This window comes from Amblyomma maculatum, chromosome 3 (assembly GCF_055883805.1).
Source record: "Amblyomma maculatum isolate TAMU_Amacu chromosome 3, ASM5588380v1, whole genome shotgun sequence".
NCBI classification, from domain to species: domain Eukaryota; kingdom Metazoa; phylum Arthropoda; class Arachnida; order Ixodida; family Ixodidae; genus Amblyomma; species Amblyomma maculatum.
Window position 1 is genome coordinate 160,922,582 of NC_139346.1, and position 16,475 is coordinate 160,939,056.

Here is a 16,475-nt window from a genome sequence, read left to right on the forward strand (position 1 = left end):
CAGAAACATGGTTGAATTCATCCATGAGATTTTTTCATTCCTTCTTTTTTGATTCAATGTTTTCGGCGCGATCGCAAAAATATACGAGGTGATGGTATACTATAATTACAGCCTTCATTGCACTCTTATTAACCTTAACTGCGCGATGGTGTAGTCGCGCTGCCTCTGGGAGAATTGTCCAAGCGCTGTGCGGCACCAGACCCCGGACCAAATGCCCGGTTGGTGCTGGCGAGTCGGCCTTTGCCGCCAGGCTTAGAAGCCTTTTTGGTGATCTGTGACGAGTCATATTCATTATTAATCGAGTCTGCTATTGACCCCCATATGCAGACGACATTCCTTTTGCTATCATTTCTATGATAGGTTGCATATTTTGTTTGATTTCGTCGTGCCCAGAAGCTTCTTTTTTTTTTTTTTTTGCGATTTTAACTTCTCTGGTATCACATATGCTCTGACATCGCATTAAAAAGTGCAAAACATAACTAGGTGAATTCGCCAATGCCTTACATTCGATTTAATGCAAGCGCTCGTTTCCATTTCTGCTAGAGATGATACCAATTCATCGCACATGTTAGACCTGATACTAACTTCGCACCCTGATATTACATCGCCTCTTATGTACTCACCTGGAATCAATGATCATAAAATACTGCATGCCTCATTCGATTGCCAGTTGCATCAGACAAAGAAAATAAGAAAAATGTAAAACCCTACCACAAACGCGATTACAGAAATATAAACGAAAAACAACCGCAGTTCAGCTCACCTATATCTAACAGATTTTCAGCTGTTCTGTCTAAACTAACTGCTCGCCTTTCAAAAACAAACTTTAGGAACTCACCGTGCACACGTTCCCACTGCAACTTATAAAAGCGGACGACATCGTCATTATTCAACACTGCTCTCAAACGTCTAAATACCAAAAAGAAACGGCTTTATTGAGAAGCTAAACGCCTGAAAACCTTACCGACTTGGGAAAAACACGAAATCAATAAATCATTTCTATCACTCAGCGTCGAAAGCAAGCGCACTTCCTATTCCATAGCGTTGCCCAACATGTTAAGCATCAACCCGAGGCATTTTGGAAAACTATTAGCCCCCCCTCATTCCAATAACAACGTTTCTGTTCCTGATCATAAGTACATTTAGCACTGAATTTTGTGGGTTTTTTTCTTTAATCAAGAACCAGATGAAAACCTCTTAAAATTGCTACATTAATATCTCTTGAGTCATGCGCAGATAACATTTCGTGCTAACGGTATCGCGAAACTAACAAATTTACTTATTGTCATCCTCAGCTGGCGTTAATCGTATCAATTCTAAACTGCTAAAAAAAATGCACGAAAAATATCAGGAGCGTTATTCTTGCACACATATTTCAGCAGTCATTGTCAACCGGAATAACTGCACCGAACTGGAAGGTAAGCAAGGGGATTCCAGTAAAAAAAAAAAAAAAAATCTCCATCTTCGTCTTATGTCACTTACTAGCATTGGTTAAAAACTAATGGAGCACGTTGTTCACATATCATGTATCGTAAGTTCCCTGGTATCAATAAATTTATTTCGTCCTAATCAATATGATTTCCGATAAGGTACGTATGTCATGGGAGATGTCTTCATCAATGAAATCAGTTCAAATTTGTCGAACGCTTTTTCAAAATCCAGAAATAATGCATCTTTTGGTGTGTTATAACACACCAAGGATGCATTATTTCTGGACTTTGAAAAAACATTCGACAAAGTATCCGACAAGAGGTTTTTCTATAAACTCACATGTTTGAATATTGATCTCCGGACTCTAGATTGATCTCCACACTCTAGATACGATGCTTTCTTTCTGTCACGGTTTGTGCATGTTAATAAATTCTGCTCCGCGTTGACCGCCGTTGCCTTCTGTGTGCCACAAGGTATATGGTACGCCCTTTGCTTTTTCAAATATCAATAACCTGCCTATTCATATCACATCATAACATTCGATTACTTGTCGATGACTGCGTTATATCTAACGAACTATCATTAACAGCAAAGATACCCTTACATTGTACACAGACAAACTATATTGAATAATGGTGCAACAAGTGGCGGATGTCTCTAAATGTTAATAAAATTCTGTTATCACACTATATCTTCTCTTTCGAAATTTCCTCAGTCACCTCTTACAAATATTTTGATGTAACTGTTTCCTACTGCCTTAGTGGTCATGCCACAGCCCTAACATTACTTCCAGACGGCCACTGATGTATGGCGGACGTCCGAACTCGGCCGCAATTCTCGGCGGCCGAGTTCGGACGTCCGCCGGAGTCACGGCGTACGTACGAAAGCGGATGGTCTCACCTGTACGCCCAGCGTACAGCCGCCGTACGTCCACCACTGGATTCGCTTTTATGTCATCGAATCTGCATTATATGATGCCAGAGCGAATCGATGCGATATAAAGCTTTCCATTTACACTTTTTTTTTTACTTCGTGCGTGTTTCATCATTGAATTCTTTCTTCAATTTTTTTTTTACTAAAAGTACAATGACCATAAAACATTTTTCTAATCATGATGCTTCGGTAACTTTAATCGTAGGCTGAATAGACGCAGCCAGCCACATGCTCAAAAAGAACGAAACCGAACTTACCCCCCAAAAAATCTGATACGAGCCAATCCAATCCACTTCACAAGTTTTGTTAGTTTTGTTCATGGAACAGGCCACCGTGGAAGAGGCGATGGGCCTTCAGGTATGGCTAGCCACCGTGCTTTCACGTATACTTACTTTCACGCTTCTGCATTCTGCACTTTCTGTACTATCTGCGCGGTTACAAATACCTACGGCTGTTATGCGCTGCCAGCATTGTTTTTGTTGTGGCTTTGGGCGGCTGGCACACTTTGTTCACTCGCCGATCCCTAAGTATTTCACCGAACTTTTGCTTCTTTAGTGGAACGTTTCGATGCACCGACGCACTGCAGGTGGTGCTGCTTAATCGTGGGTATGGGCGCGGTAAGGTCTGTACAGCAATCGAACGGTCGAGTGTTTTAGGTGAGACTGAAAGGACGGCTCCGCGCCAGCTAGCTACGAAAACTTCATAGGCTAGTTGGCAATTTCTTGTTGGAATCATTTTGTTAGCGCCAAAAACACGGACACAAAGAACACGGAACACAAGGGACACCCACTAGCCGGCTAGCTAAAGTGCAGTGCCATGTCTGAGGGCCATCCTCGACTTTGCTGTACGCCGCGCCAATAAGCCGCGCAACTTCTCTGTCTCTGATAGAGGAGTGCCTGCGTGAGCTTTAAATCAGGACTTAATATATGTAAACCATGAGTAACGTGCTGAGTTTTAAAAACTACAGGGCAACACTTTTGCACTCGAGCCTATCGTAGTGCGACATGCCTACACTTGTGGAAACGTCGGGAGGGTTGTTTTTTTAATGACCAGCCGTTGATATTTCTCTCGAACTTTACGGCAACTGCAGTTTATATAAGGAACGGATGTATGCACTGTGTAGTAGCTGCTAAATAACTAAAGGTTTAGTGCTCTCCTTCAGCTTTGGTAAACCAGAGCAGCACCTTGGGCATGTTGGTTATGCATCTGTGACCGAACAGCGCACAACCGGACAAGACGGAGATAAGAGACAAAAAAAAATAAACGGCGCCTGTTTGTTTCTTGACCCGTTGTTCTGCGCTGCTCTGGCACAAATTTGACATACCGCCGCCGTGAAACAGTTGGGCTGTGAGGATGGATGGATGGAATATAGGAGCGTCTCCTTTGAAACGGGTTGGTAGCAGTAGCTATCATGCTCATTTTTCTCCCTATATCTTAATTATTGTTTTAGATTGGTTAACTATACCATCATCTTATCAGGACTTAATATATGTAAACCATGAGTAACGTGCTGAGTTTTAAAAACTACAGGGCAACACTTTTGCACTCGAGCCTATCGTAGTGCGACATGCCTACACTTGTGGAAACGTCGGGAGGGTTGTTTTTTTAATGACCAGCCGTTGATATTTTTTTCGAACTTTACGGCAACTGCAGTTTATATAAGGAACGGATGTATGCACTGTGTAGTAGCTGCTAAATAACTAAAGGTTTAGTGCTCTCCTTCAGCTTTGGTAAACCAGAGCAGCACCTTGGACATGTTGGTTATGCATCTGTGACCGAACAGCGCACAACCGGACAAGACGGAGATAAGAGACAAAAAAAAATAAACGGCGCCTGTTTGTTTCTTGACCCGTTGTTCTGGGCTGCTCTGGCACAAATTTGACATACCGCCGCCATGAAACAGTTGGGCTGTGAGGATGGATGGATGGAATATAGGAGCGTCTCCTTTGAAACGGGTTGGTAGCAGTAGCTATCATGCTCATTTTTCTCCCTATATCATAATTTTTGTTTTAGATTGGTTAACTATACCATCATTCTATTTATTGAATTTTTTTTTGTGACCTTTTTTTTTGGTGACCTTTTTGGTGAGCGGCGCCTTCTGTTATTCAAAACAGGCATACTGGCAGGCCATGCAAGCCACAGGCTTAAAAAAAAAGGGGGGGGGGGGGAGCAAAGCAAAAGTAAGATGAAAACAAAATTGTTATTGTGTCCTTAGATATTCAGAGGCTCCTCAGAGCCCTGCATTATTGACAGCGAGATAATGCCAAAGCTACACTAGAGCCATGCAGCACCTTGCAGTGCATTATACTGAGCTTATGTCTCCACTGGAAGCTCTTATCATGCCCTCAGATTATCATATTGAAGTAGTTTTAAGCCCATGCTTGTTAATAGGGTGATAGCCATAAACTGAATCTATGGCATCTTGCTCACATGCAAGACTTCTGATAACCGCTGGACACATGATGTAGGCTACAGCAAAAACCTGCACCTGGTCATCTTACAAGCAGTTGTGCAATTGATACTTTTAGTGTGTTGTGAAAGTTTTTGTGTTCTGCTTCTTTATGACAATGCTTTTCTTATCTAAGGCTAATATTTGGCTTGCTACATTAAATACCTGTACCTAGTCATCCTAAAAAAAGCTGTGCAATTGGTGCTTTTGGTGTGTTGTGAAAGTATTTGTGTTCTGCTTCTGTATGTCTAAGCTTTTCTCATTGAAGACTAGCATATGTGACTTCATTAAATTGTTTCAGATGCCATTTGCTACAGCCAATTTCGTAGGCCAACATGAAGCAGCACTTTGAGCATGTGGGCAAAACTTCCTTTGGCTTAACTGATGTCCATGGTGGAAACAACAGCAACATCCCTTTGCATCTCATTTCTTTGGCATGTCTAAAAGTGAGTATTATACCATTATCTAATTATTAATATTGAATAATGATTGTCAGTGTTGAAGTTGTTGAGCATCATAAGATTTTAAACACAAAGGACTTCCCTTTAAAAGTAATTGTTTCTAGCTTGTTTACATGTAGGATGTAGCACTGGCCTAAACAATCTTTATACAGCAAATTCGTTTCACAATGTCCACTGTGTTACTTTTTGGCACTGTTCCTTGAAGTGAATAGCTAGTATTTTAAGTTTACATGGTCGTCCACTGTTAGCCTGAATATGTCAATATGTGGCATGCACTTTGCGAAATGCCATTGCATCCATCACAGCCGTGCATCAAGGCTAAGTGGCTTGTGCTCAGAGGGACTGGCAGCTGCAACTTCACGTCATCTGCCTCTTTGCTTCGGTGTACAGATGTGCATCGAGGCAAATTGGCTAATCCATAGAGGGATCAGGAGCTGCTCTGCCACTTCATCTGCCTCTTCGCTCTGGTGCGCTGACGCGCATTGAGACAAATTGGTTGATGCGTAGAGGAACCAGGAGCTGCTGTGTCACGTCTGTTTTTTACGGTGGGGAGATGTGCATTGAGACAAAATGGCTTATGTGTATAGGGAACAGGAGCTGCTGCTTAATGTCATTTGCCTCTTTACTACGGTGCACAGCAGTGCATCGAGGCTGAGTGGCTTGTGCATGGAGGGCGCAGGACCTGCAGCGTCATATTGTCTGCCTCTTCGCTCCGGTGTGCAGATGCGTATCGAGGCAAAGTGGCTTATGTGTAGAAGGACCAGGAGCTGCTGTAACGTCTGTATATTTGCTATGGTGTGCAGCCGCACATCAAAGCACAATGGCTCATCTGTAAAGGTACCATGAGCTACTGCTTCATGTCTGCCTCTTTACTACGGTGTGCAGACACACATTGAGGCAAAATGGCTTGTACGTAGAGGGACCAGAAGCTGCTGCTTCACGTCGTCTGCCTCTGCTACGATGCACAGACACGCATTGAGGGAAAGGGGCTTATGCGTAGAGGGACCAGGAGCTGCTGCTTCACATCTGCATAAGGGCAAGTGGCTTCTGCATAGAGGGACTAGAGGCTGCTACTTCATGCTGTCTGCCTCTTCGCTACGGTGTGCGGCTGCGATGGACGCAATGGCATCTCGAAAAATGCATGCCACGCATTCGCATGTTCAACGTAAGAGTGGACGACTGTGTACATGCTATGGGCCTGGTGCGCTGCAGCTTTGGCCGTACATGTGGCGCCATCTGGGCAGCGCTGTGGAAAAAGGCGGCTGTCTAGATCAGCAGCCGTGGGTAGCACTAACGCTGTGTTCCGATTTTTTTCTGGTCCCCCTTAAGAATAAAAAGCGCCGACTGAGCAATAGCCTCTACTTACTCTTGTCTTTATGGTCATTTCCAACCTCATATCGCACCCATTGCTTTTTGTTTCGGCTGCGCATTTCCCATGTTTTTTTCTTTTTCTTTCAAGGACAGCACGCTAGATTTCTTTCAAGCATGCACGACTAATCGGTTGTTTGTGTCTGGAGCACGGCACGCGAAAAACAAAATGAAAAGCAGGATAGCTTTTTTTTTTTTTTTGCTTTTGGACTCTGCTGGATCTCTAAGAGTTGTACCATATACTATATGCATGCATGCTTGGAACCAGCGCTCGGGCGGACACGGCCTGTGCTGTAGAGTGCGCGGAGCCTTCCTGCATAGCGGGAGTTTTGTTTTTTTAACGACTTCCTAATGATAGTTTCCAGCTGTTCACGGCACTCTCTTTTGGGAAGGCTAGCCTGACGTGGAAGCACGACATCGAGAGCGAAGCACAATGCAGGAGTGCACCCTTTTTGTCTTGCCACTCGTTCATAGCTTCCCGCAAAGAGAAAGCGTCCTTTAAAACTAACAGCTCAATTTACTACTGGGTTTATGGGTGTCATAATATTATAAATATACTGCCGCAATGAAAATCTTGTTCTTTTGGTTCTCTTGGAAATCATATGAGAGCGACATGACTCATTGTTAGCATTGGCACCAAGTATTGCAGTTGCAGCTGGCGTCCGTGATATTGCATGAGTTTGCCAACAACTACACACAACAAAAAAACGAATTACATATATGGTGAAGAGATGCCGAAATAGCCGAATAAAACACCTCCAAGCTGACGTCGCAGAAGGCGGTTTTAATTTGGCAAGCGCATTTACCGAAGATATCCGAGGGCCCCTTTGCACTGTGAAGTTCCTCGTGCACTCCATACACGTGCTTCGCTTCGTACAGTTTCTGACCTCGCACCAAGCACATATTCTTAAAATAAGTCTCAACATTCTCGATCGGCCAAAATCCACAGAACAGTACGCGCTGCGGAGCTTGCTCAGCCATGTGTGTTTTTCTGTGCACTGCACTGTCAAATGTCACCACTCGTTTCTACGCACCGAGTAGAAAAAAGCTACGGCAGAACTGCCAAGCGCCGAAAAAGCATGCATGGCCCGACGCCTTAGGGCACATCTCCAGATACAATCTGTGCTCGTCCCGTCCTGCGGGAGAGCTTTTTTTTTAAGAGCCTTTCCATAGACAGACGGTGCCCAGCTGTACTCAGCTCTCACTTCTGTGGGGTCTAGCATTCCATCTACACATACACTGCCACCGAGGGGAAAAGCCAGTGCTGCGCATTGCACACTGGCTTAGTTTTTGTTTTATTTATCTCCTTACTTTCAATGTGCCATATCGCTCAGGTTCTGAATTCCTACTTCAAAAAAAAAAAAAAAAAAAAGCCGCCAGCAGAAGCGCTCGCGCGCCGGCGGCCTCCTGCCAGACGGCATGAATGAGTAGCAGCTTTCTTCGCTTTGATTTTGGTTTATTTTTCAACATACACATTGTACCATGTGACTATTACGTGCATGTGTGGCACAAGGCAGCAAATGACCGCAAAAAGTTTCGTTCTAACATGTTTGCTGCCGAGAAGCATAGACTTTGCTTTCACTCCACCACCTCTCTCCGACGAGCAGACATACCCATTATGAGCGCGCCGGCGGGAGGTAGCACCACTTGTTTCTGAGCAGTGGCACCTCCATACCAGTGCATTAGGCCCATAGCTGTTATTCATAGCATGAAGCTATGCCAAGTTGGATAAATTGTACTGCACCTCATTTGTGCCATGCTAAGAAAAGCCACTCCAGAAAATCAGATGCATTCAACGTCATGGGATCCCTATCCATATACATGCTACTGACAAGTCAAATTCTTCACCTTCAGAAATTCCAAACATAACCAAGGGTTCGTCTGTAATGGTCTAGCTTGCTCTTTCTCTGCAGAATTGAGTCATGTGTGTGTGTTCCATTGCTGTGGGTGTGATCGATGTGGACCTTGGGATTTTAAGCTTGCAACAAGTGTGGTATTGTAGCTTAAAGGCAAAATGGTACTAATAACCATAGCCTTATCCCCTTATGTAGTGTTGCGAGACACTGAATTATTATTTTACTCTGCATTGTTTCTGTCTAGTTGATGTGCAGAGATGTACACATACCTATATGACTTGGTGTAGTACACTTTGCATTTAGAAACATGGTAGCATTATCTGATGTGTTGTTTTCATTCCTTCAATGATTTTCGTTTCTATTCTCCACGAGGCCGACCTAGAGGTGGCGCCACCGTCGCTACGATAGTAGAGACTTTTAGTATAGCGTACACAGACACACGCAAAGGAATAGCGCACGCCAAAAATATCGTGACAGGCACTGCGCATGCGCTATACGATAGCCGAGACCGAACTCTTTCGTACGATAGGCCAGCGTACGCTTAAACCTGAGTTTATCGTACCCAGCCCTCACGTACGATGGGAGATCAACGTTGACAAGATGGCGGCGTCCAGGCCGCCCGCTTCAGTGTGAATTTGTCTTCGTTACCGCGTTTTTGAGCGCGCTGCCGCCTATAAATGGCACACGGGGTTTTCGCTTTGCCTCGTGTAGCATTGAGCACAAATAATTAGCAAATATTTACCTCTATTTTTCATTTCGCACCGCGGCAGCGCAGTCCCTAAGCCTGACGAGTAGCGTTGCTTTGTTGGTATGGCAACGCCATGAAGTGAATAGTCTTGGCTTGACTGCTTACACGCGTGTATCCGTAAAAATATGCTTGGCAGTATGGGCATGGTACGGGGCTGAAAGGAGGCCGTTGTGCAGCATGACGGCATAGAGTTTCTTACTCTTACCTAGAGGGAAAGCTGTGCTGCCGTCTATGGGAGTTTACATGGAGTTTCCAGACGGCCAGTTCAGCCACCGTGGGCGCTCAAAGCATCATGGGCCGGAGAGCTACCGAGTGCAGAACTACAACTTTTGGCCAAATCTAATGCAAAGATAAACGTTGTTCTACCATAAATAATGTCCTAAGATTGAATATTGTGACTATAAATTACAAAAAGGGAGAGAAACAGAATGCCAGTGTGAGATTTATCCAATATAAGCGATGACTGTTTCTCCTATTGGCTTAGTTTTGAGCAGCACAAATACCAATATTTCGCACTTAATAGGCAAACTTTGAAATAAAAAAAACGTTATGAAAATATTTATGGCTGTACAATCACTTAAGAAAGTTTTTAGTGGAATTTCGGGAAACAGAAACCATTTATTGACGACGTCTGCTTTAGCGCCTTCGCTACTATGGCTTTCGCGGTCTATGTACGCACCTTCAAATGATGATGATGACGAAAAAGAAACATTGCAGTAACGCCACTCCCCGTACCCGAGAAAAACCGACTGTCCTGCAACAAGTAGCACACCGGCCCATGATTCTTAGCGCGCCCATGGTGGCTGAAGTGCAGCGCCCCCAGCTTTCCCTCTAGGTAGTGTAAGGAACTCTATGCATGACGGCAATACAAGGTAAAAGTCGTCAGCCCAGGAATACCAGCGTTAGGGAGTACAACAAAACTGCCACAGCAAAGAAACTGGCTCCGGTGCGACTTGGCTAGGTTTGGCTTCCGAGTAAAAAAAAAAGCCCGAATGTGTTTTCTTATTCTAAACCTAGATGTCGCCACTGTAGTTTGCGTTAGCGCTTTCGTACGGCCAACTAAAAGCGCCGATGCAACACACGGAGTATCGTCCCATAAATTTCTAGCGTTTATCGTACAAAAGCGTCCATACGCTATACTAAAAGTCTCTAGTGTGGATTGGCAGCAGCAACACTCGCAGAAACGCACGCGGCGTAGATCTGCTTCCGAGTTTACGGCGGGTTTGTTGGGTATGAAAATGCGTCTTATACAATGCATTAGCCTTTTAATGTTTATAGTGTTCCAATATGGCAGAAATAGTCCCTGGGTTTTGCCAATGCAGCAAAAAAAAAAGATGTGCAGAAAAACAAGGCACACAACCACTCGTCTTTTAGATTTACTGACATCGAATTGCACATTTTTTGCATTGTATTGCACACACAGGCCCGATACTTGGGCCTGGACATGACATATCGCCTTTTCAACAGTGTGTGTGTGTCTTACACGAGTGAGACAAGCAAATTTAGTATCAAGCCCTTGCAAATGCAAGATTAGTGCTCTGACCTGCAGTACTTAAGAATGCATCAAGGCAGCCTGGTTCATTATATCATACTTGACTCGAGGATTAAGCAGGTTAACGCCCGTATTCACAAACGCGCCTCGACTCGACGCTCCACCTCCACTCGTTGGAGCGGAGAATATAGCCGCTACTCCACTCCAGGGTCGATTTGGATTCATGAACGTCCCTCGGCGTTTCCTCCTACAAGTTCTCCTCGAGAATACCTCCTCCACTCGGAGCAGTGCAAGTGGCATATGGGGACGAGATTAAGATGAACTTTTGGCCCGAAAACTGCGCGCTGAACTATGTAACATGCTCAGTTTTACATGTCAAGTCTTCTAAACAACTTTCGCAACCGACCTCGACGTTAACAGCATAGTGTAACTTGTTTTGTGGGCTGGATGGAAAGGGCGGCTGTAAAAAATGGCTGAAAATGTTTTCGCATCTGGCAACAGTCGCTGCAAGTGACGTCAGCTTCGAGAAATGGCATGAATACTTCGGTTTATTTTTTGGTGTGAGATCTACGCTCGGCCTTTTCCGCTTTGCCTTTTTTTATTGCCAGGCTTTGACAGACGTTTTCTATTATTTTTTTTGACAGGCTTGACCAACTTTTTTTTTTACCATGCTTTTTTTTTTTTGCCGGGCGTCACAATACATTGCAGGAAAAAAAAAAGTACAAGCTGCGAACTCCTACCAGCATGGCTCTGGCCTGCTCGGAGGCGAGCTAAACATGCGTGCTGCTTCGCAGCGCATTGCAGCTCATGCACGCTGAATTTGACCCTTCAGAAGAAAATGCCACGTGCGGTTTGCAAACAAGTAGGGAGCCCTAATTGAAAACGTGCTTGAAAAGCCATGCTCTTCGTCGGCCGCGAATATCCCTCCGTAGGAGGAGCACACCAAAGCTCTCCCTCAACAGCGCCGCGCCGGCCGTGCGTCCGCAGACGTACTACGTACCCTCGGGCGATGGGCAAGCACAATACCACACGCTGTTCCCCCACAAGTTCGGCGCCGTCTGCGGAAGCGCGCGGGGCGAGCCACGGAAAGTGCGCCGCCGTAGCTCGACTCCGGCGGGCGAGCTCACCATTTGGCCAAATCGCGCCTCAACTCTGCACTCGGTGGGCTCCGAAAAGGTTATCCATTTATCCAGTGCCGACTTGTGCCCGCGCCACACACGCGCAATGCGACGATCAAACAACACAGACGTCGGTGGCTGATCACGGTTATCCATGTTCGGCGTGAGCGGCAGGGACGGCCGGAGGCTAGCCATGACCACATTCGTAAAACGATAGCGTGCCAGAAGTCCCGGGTCACTGTCACTCTCAGCTGATGCTTTAGTGAAAGGTTCGGTGCATCCTTGTCGTATCTTCTTTCGTGAAACTTTTTGGTTACCGGTAGAACGAATTCCACACAGCGAGCGAGCGATGCGATGTCGGCCATGTTTACAAGCGGAGTGGCGGTCGAGGAGCGGCCAAGGTAGTGTCGTCGCAGACTCGAGATTCTCGAGAAAACTCAAGTTTTCTCTGCCACTGGAGGAGCGATTCGAGTGGAGATTGCTTTGTGAAACGAAAAACAGGCCTCGAGGGCCGCTTGGAGTAGAAGTTCGAGTGAAGGCGTGTTTGTGAATACGGCGGTAAATGTAGCACTGACAGCGTACTGCCCGGCGGGTTGCCATAGACTGAACGGACATCAACTCTGGCTAGACAACCATGCACAAGTATTCCCCAAAAATGAGATTACGCCGACGCTGTACAGGAAACCTAGCCACACAGGAAAGCTGACTGCTCACGTGTAGAGCGGTGAGTGGATTGAGTTTGCTGAGTTCACAACAAGGTGGATTCTTATTGCGGCAGATAATCTGGTAGTTGCACTGTGAAGTGACTCTAAATGATTTCCTCAAACCGAGGGAAGTATAGGGAATTTTTGATGTGTGTGATGTTGATAAATAGTAAGTAGTAATTGTTTTCAATGACAATGAATTTCATCATGTGACAGAATTCTTACACTTGACAAAATTTGGGACTATCAGCAATTAATTTCCAGTAACGTTAAAGTGCAGGCTACGAATCAGTAGCTGTGAAGTCATCGTAAAAGCTGCGCTTGGTCGCTCATGTTCAGGCAAGGAATTTTGAAGGCTGAACATTTCTTTATCATTGTAATTATTGTTGAACAGTGACTCAATCTTGAAGCAAAATGTAGGGTTACTTCCAAAACAGGCCCCGGATATAAAACTATTCTGAATGAAATGGAGTTCATCTTATCATGCGATTATAAATATGTATTTATTCCCGAACTTAACGCAGATGGTTAAGCCCTTATACTCCACTTGTCAGAAACAAGTTTGCTCTAAAGACAGCACGGACGAAAAGGGATTCTAATTATTCTAATGGTTTACCAGTGTACATTGATCTATGTATATTTTGTAATGTTTAGTGTAGCAGGGGCTGGGAAGATCTGTTTCTCAAACGTTCGAGCATTTCTCTAAAGCAAAATGTGCTCACTGCCACTGTTACGGATGTGCAGAAACCTTAAGAAAAAAAGAAGCGAAATGCATATATTAGTTTAACGCGCCATGTGACATCGGCTATGACGGATGATGTAGGGGCGGGCTTCGGTGTCATTGACCACGTGGGATTGTTGAACATGCAGTCAAATCCCACATCCAAGGAGCACCTTTCAAAATGGCTGATATCGAACCCCCCTATTCTCGAAATTAGCAGTTGAGCACCATACCACTCAAACATCATGACAGAGGTTTAACAGCAAAAAAAAATAAAAATACTCAGACAACGCTAATGTGGATACAGAAGGCACAGAGTGGCTTGTTCAAACTAGATTTTGCTATGAAACAGTGCGGTCGCATGTTTCAGTAGCTGCGGTATATATACGCAACAGGAATATACGAGTTTTAAGCCTTTGCATTAAGTTGTAGTGACGGCAGCAACCTGTTTTACTTTGACTTTGAATGACAGAACCGCTTCGTTTGAGACACTGCTTGTCAAAAAAATCTAAAGCGCTGAAGACCGTGACTGATGATGTCCTTTCCAGCATGACATGCTCAATATTGACAAGTATTTTTCTTTCATGGAGTGTGGGGTGATAGCCTGTTCATATTTCTTTTGCAAGAGGCAGATAGGTAAGGAAAAGCGTACAGGAACCGCGAAACTAACAAAAAGCACTCTTGTACACGTCACACGCAAACACGTAAATCACTGCGGGCTGGCACGCGACGCAAACACGCATCCACACTGAGTAGGGTTTGCCGCTTTGTCGCTAGGTGGCGACTGTGCTCGATCTCGAGGCCAATATAACTGTGTGTTACATGCCCTTCTGAAGATGGTGGCTCTTTTATTCAATTCTACAAGAAAGCAGCAAAGGGCTCCCAAATCTTCCACAATACTGCGTGATATCTTTAATGCTAACCGAGGCTTGATGTCACAAACAACATGTAGTACTATCTGTTGAGGTAGATTTATATTGCCCCCCACACACACAAACTTTTTTTTTCATTCAAATAGAGCCCAGCAGACACTAACTCTTACATTTGTAGGCCCTGCCCTAAGGCAGTACGGCAATGTCAGTTCGTTTGTAAGCCAGTCGTGTCAGTTAGTTGTTATTTGGGGATTAAAAATGTGGGCCGAGTCCCAAAGTTAATGAAACTGGCTGTGGCTGTCCAACAGCACTCGTGTCTTTTATACACTTATTACTAATCCCTTACCCAAGTCATGGCTTATACTATGGGGAAAAAAAGTATCTTGTACGTCTGAAGATTTTGGACTAGAATCGTGATGTAAACGAATTGTCACCTTATTTCTCTAGCACACATGAAAAGAACTAATGTTCAACTTTCACATCAACAATTGTGGTCTGGGACTTCTGGTCGATGCGAAAGTTATGCACTTTGATTGCAGTTTGTGTGGTCCACACACTTTTGTCCCCGATATTATGTAGGGGCAAATTATGGGCTGTCCTTGGATAAGGGCAGTTCATTTGGCCCCCACTAACCTCCCCCTTAAATCGGGTACAGTGTTTCTTGTTTACAGCTGACAGCACCCATACGAACCATAATGTTTTCTTTTATAATTTGTGGTGCGTAGTTGAGAAATCCATGGCATGTGTGCACAGCTGGTTGCCAAAATTGTGCAACCATATTTCAGTAACTAATGTTTATGCTGTATACTGCTAGTAATACATTAGGACCTTATTTTCAGCTTTCCTTTTGCGTTTTATGCAACTGTGGGTAAACAAATAACTTTGCTTTTAACTCTTGTAGAAGCATGAAAACTGCACAATCACTGTGGTGGGCCATGCTTCCACATTGGGCTTTAGCACTTGTTAAATATCTATCTATACTCTGGTGCTGTGGCTTGCATATTATTAGTTACACTAACATATAAGTTACTTCGTCACAGCTGTTCTAAGGAGACGCTTCCTATACACTTTCGCTAGCCTACATATTGATTACTCCTGACACGCCCTGGGAATGTTTTCGGGAACGGTACATGGAAACAAGCAAAACGTTGTGCAATTTACATAATAAACGTGACAATTTTAAATGATGTCATTATTGATGACTTCTTTTCAGAGCAGGAACAATGACTAGAATTTTGCCTGTTAAGCTACTCAAAATGGAGGTTTCTGCCACCAATGCATACCTGTGTAATACTGCAATGATGGGGATGTGCTTTATGTTAATATACAGCATCCTTTATACTTAGTTCCTCTGTGTGTGCACTCCATGTCTTGGGCATTGCTGAGGGTGCAGAGCAGCAAACATAACATGCTATGTTTGGTCAGAGCAATATGTTGAAAGACGGCATAAAACACTAAAATACTGTATGCCAAGCTTTGGTCAAACCACATTTGTATCTTTTGGTATTCTGCATGAGTTTTGCTGCAGCTAATTGACCTTTCTTATAGTATATGACCATTCTGAATGGAGATGCACACGTACAGTGCGATCTGGAAAAAGCAATCGAGGGAAACTAGCAGTTGCCCTTGGAGATATCTAATCAAAGTTTAGCAGAAATAACTTGCAGTTCATCTTCCCTTTTGCAGGAGGAGCCCAACCTGCTTTGTCCAGCTTAGACCTGCTAGACCAGCAACAGCTGATCGGATGAGTGCGCAAGATAGTAGCGGCTCCCAGCATCCCGGTTTGAGGAGGCTGCCCCCAAGGGGCTTGATCATCTCCTCACCAGTTCCCAAATATTAGGTTTCAGTAAATACCTTTTCTTCCTCCACCTCTCCAAGGAAAGAGCTGTCATGGCCAAGGATATTTTAAAAAATTATTCTAGTAGATTCTTAGCAATCCAGTTTGCCTCCATTTTACCATGCCATTCCATCTATTTTCGCTTGCACGTGGATATTTTTTAGTGTAGACTGTTTATGCAATTTTCGCAATAAAGCCTAACAAGAATCGAAAATGCTGTTTTTACAACCATGCATGCTTGTATGCTTCACATGTTTTCAGAGATTGTGCGTTTGTGTAAATCTCAGCTAGCATATGTGCCTCTTGGATGGAAGATTCTGTTGCACACTGCTGTTCACTGCTTTGTTGTGTTAAAGTAAACCAGACGAGAAAAGACACTTGTTGCATACTCTGTTTGCTTTACTCATGGCAAAGGCATTGAGTACTGGTATGCGACTGAAATTTTCATTACACATGCTTGCTGAGCTTTACACGAATCTTATTGG

At 44.3% G+C, this 16,475-nt stretch overlaps 1 long non-coding RNA gene across 1 annotated transcript; it reads left to right on the forward strand.

The window, feature by feature from the left end:
* Positions 1-2,672: 2,672 nt before the first annotated feature.
* LOC146196655 (uncharacterized) lies at positions 2,673-16,230 on the forward strand. The gene is made up of 3 exons (XR_014705643.1): positions 2,673-2,721; positions 5,115-5,259; positions 15,840-16,230. It is a non-coding gene; the product is annotated as an uncharacterized LOC146196655 (long non-coding RNA).
* The last annotated feature ends 245 nt before the right edge of the window (positions 16,231-16,475 follow it).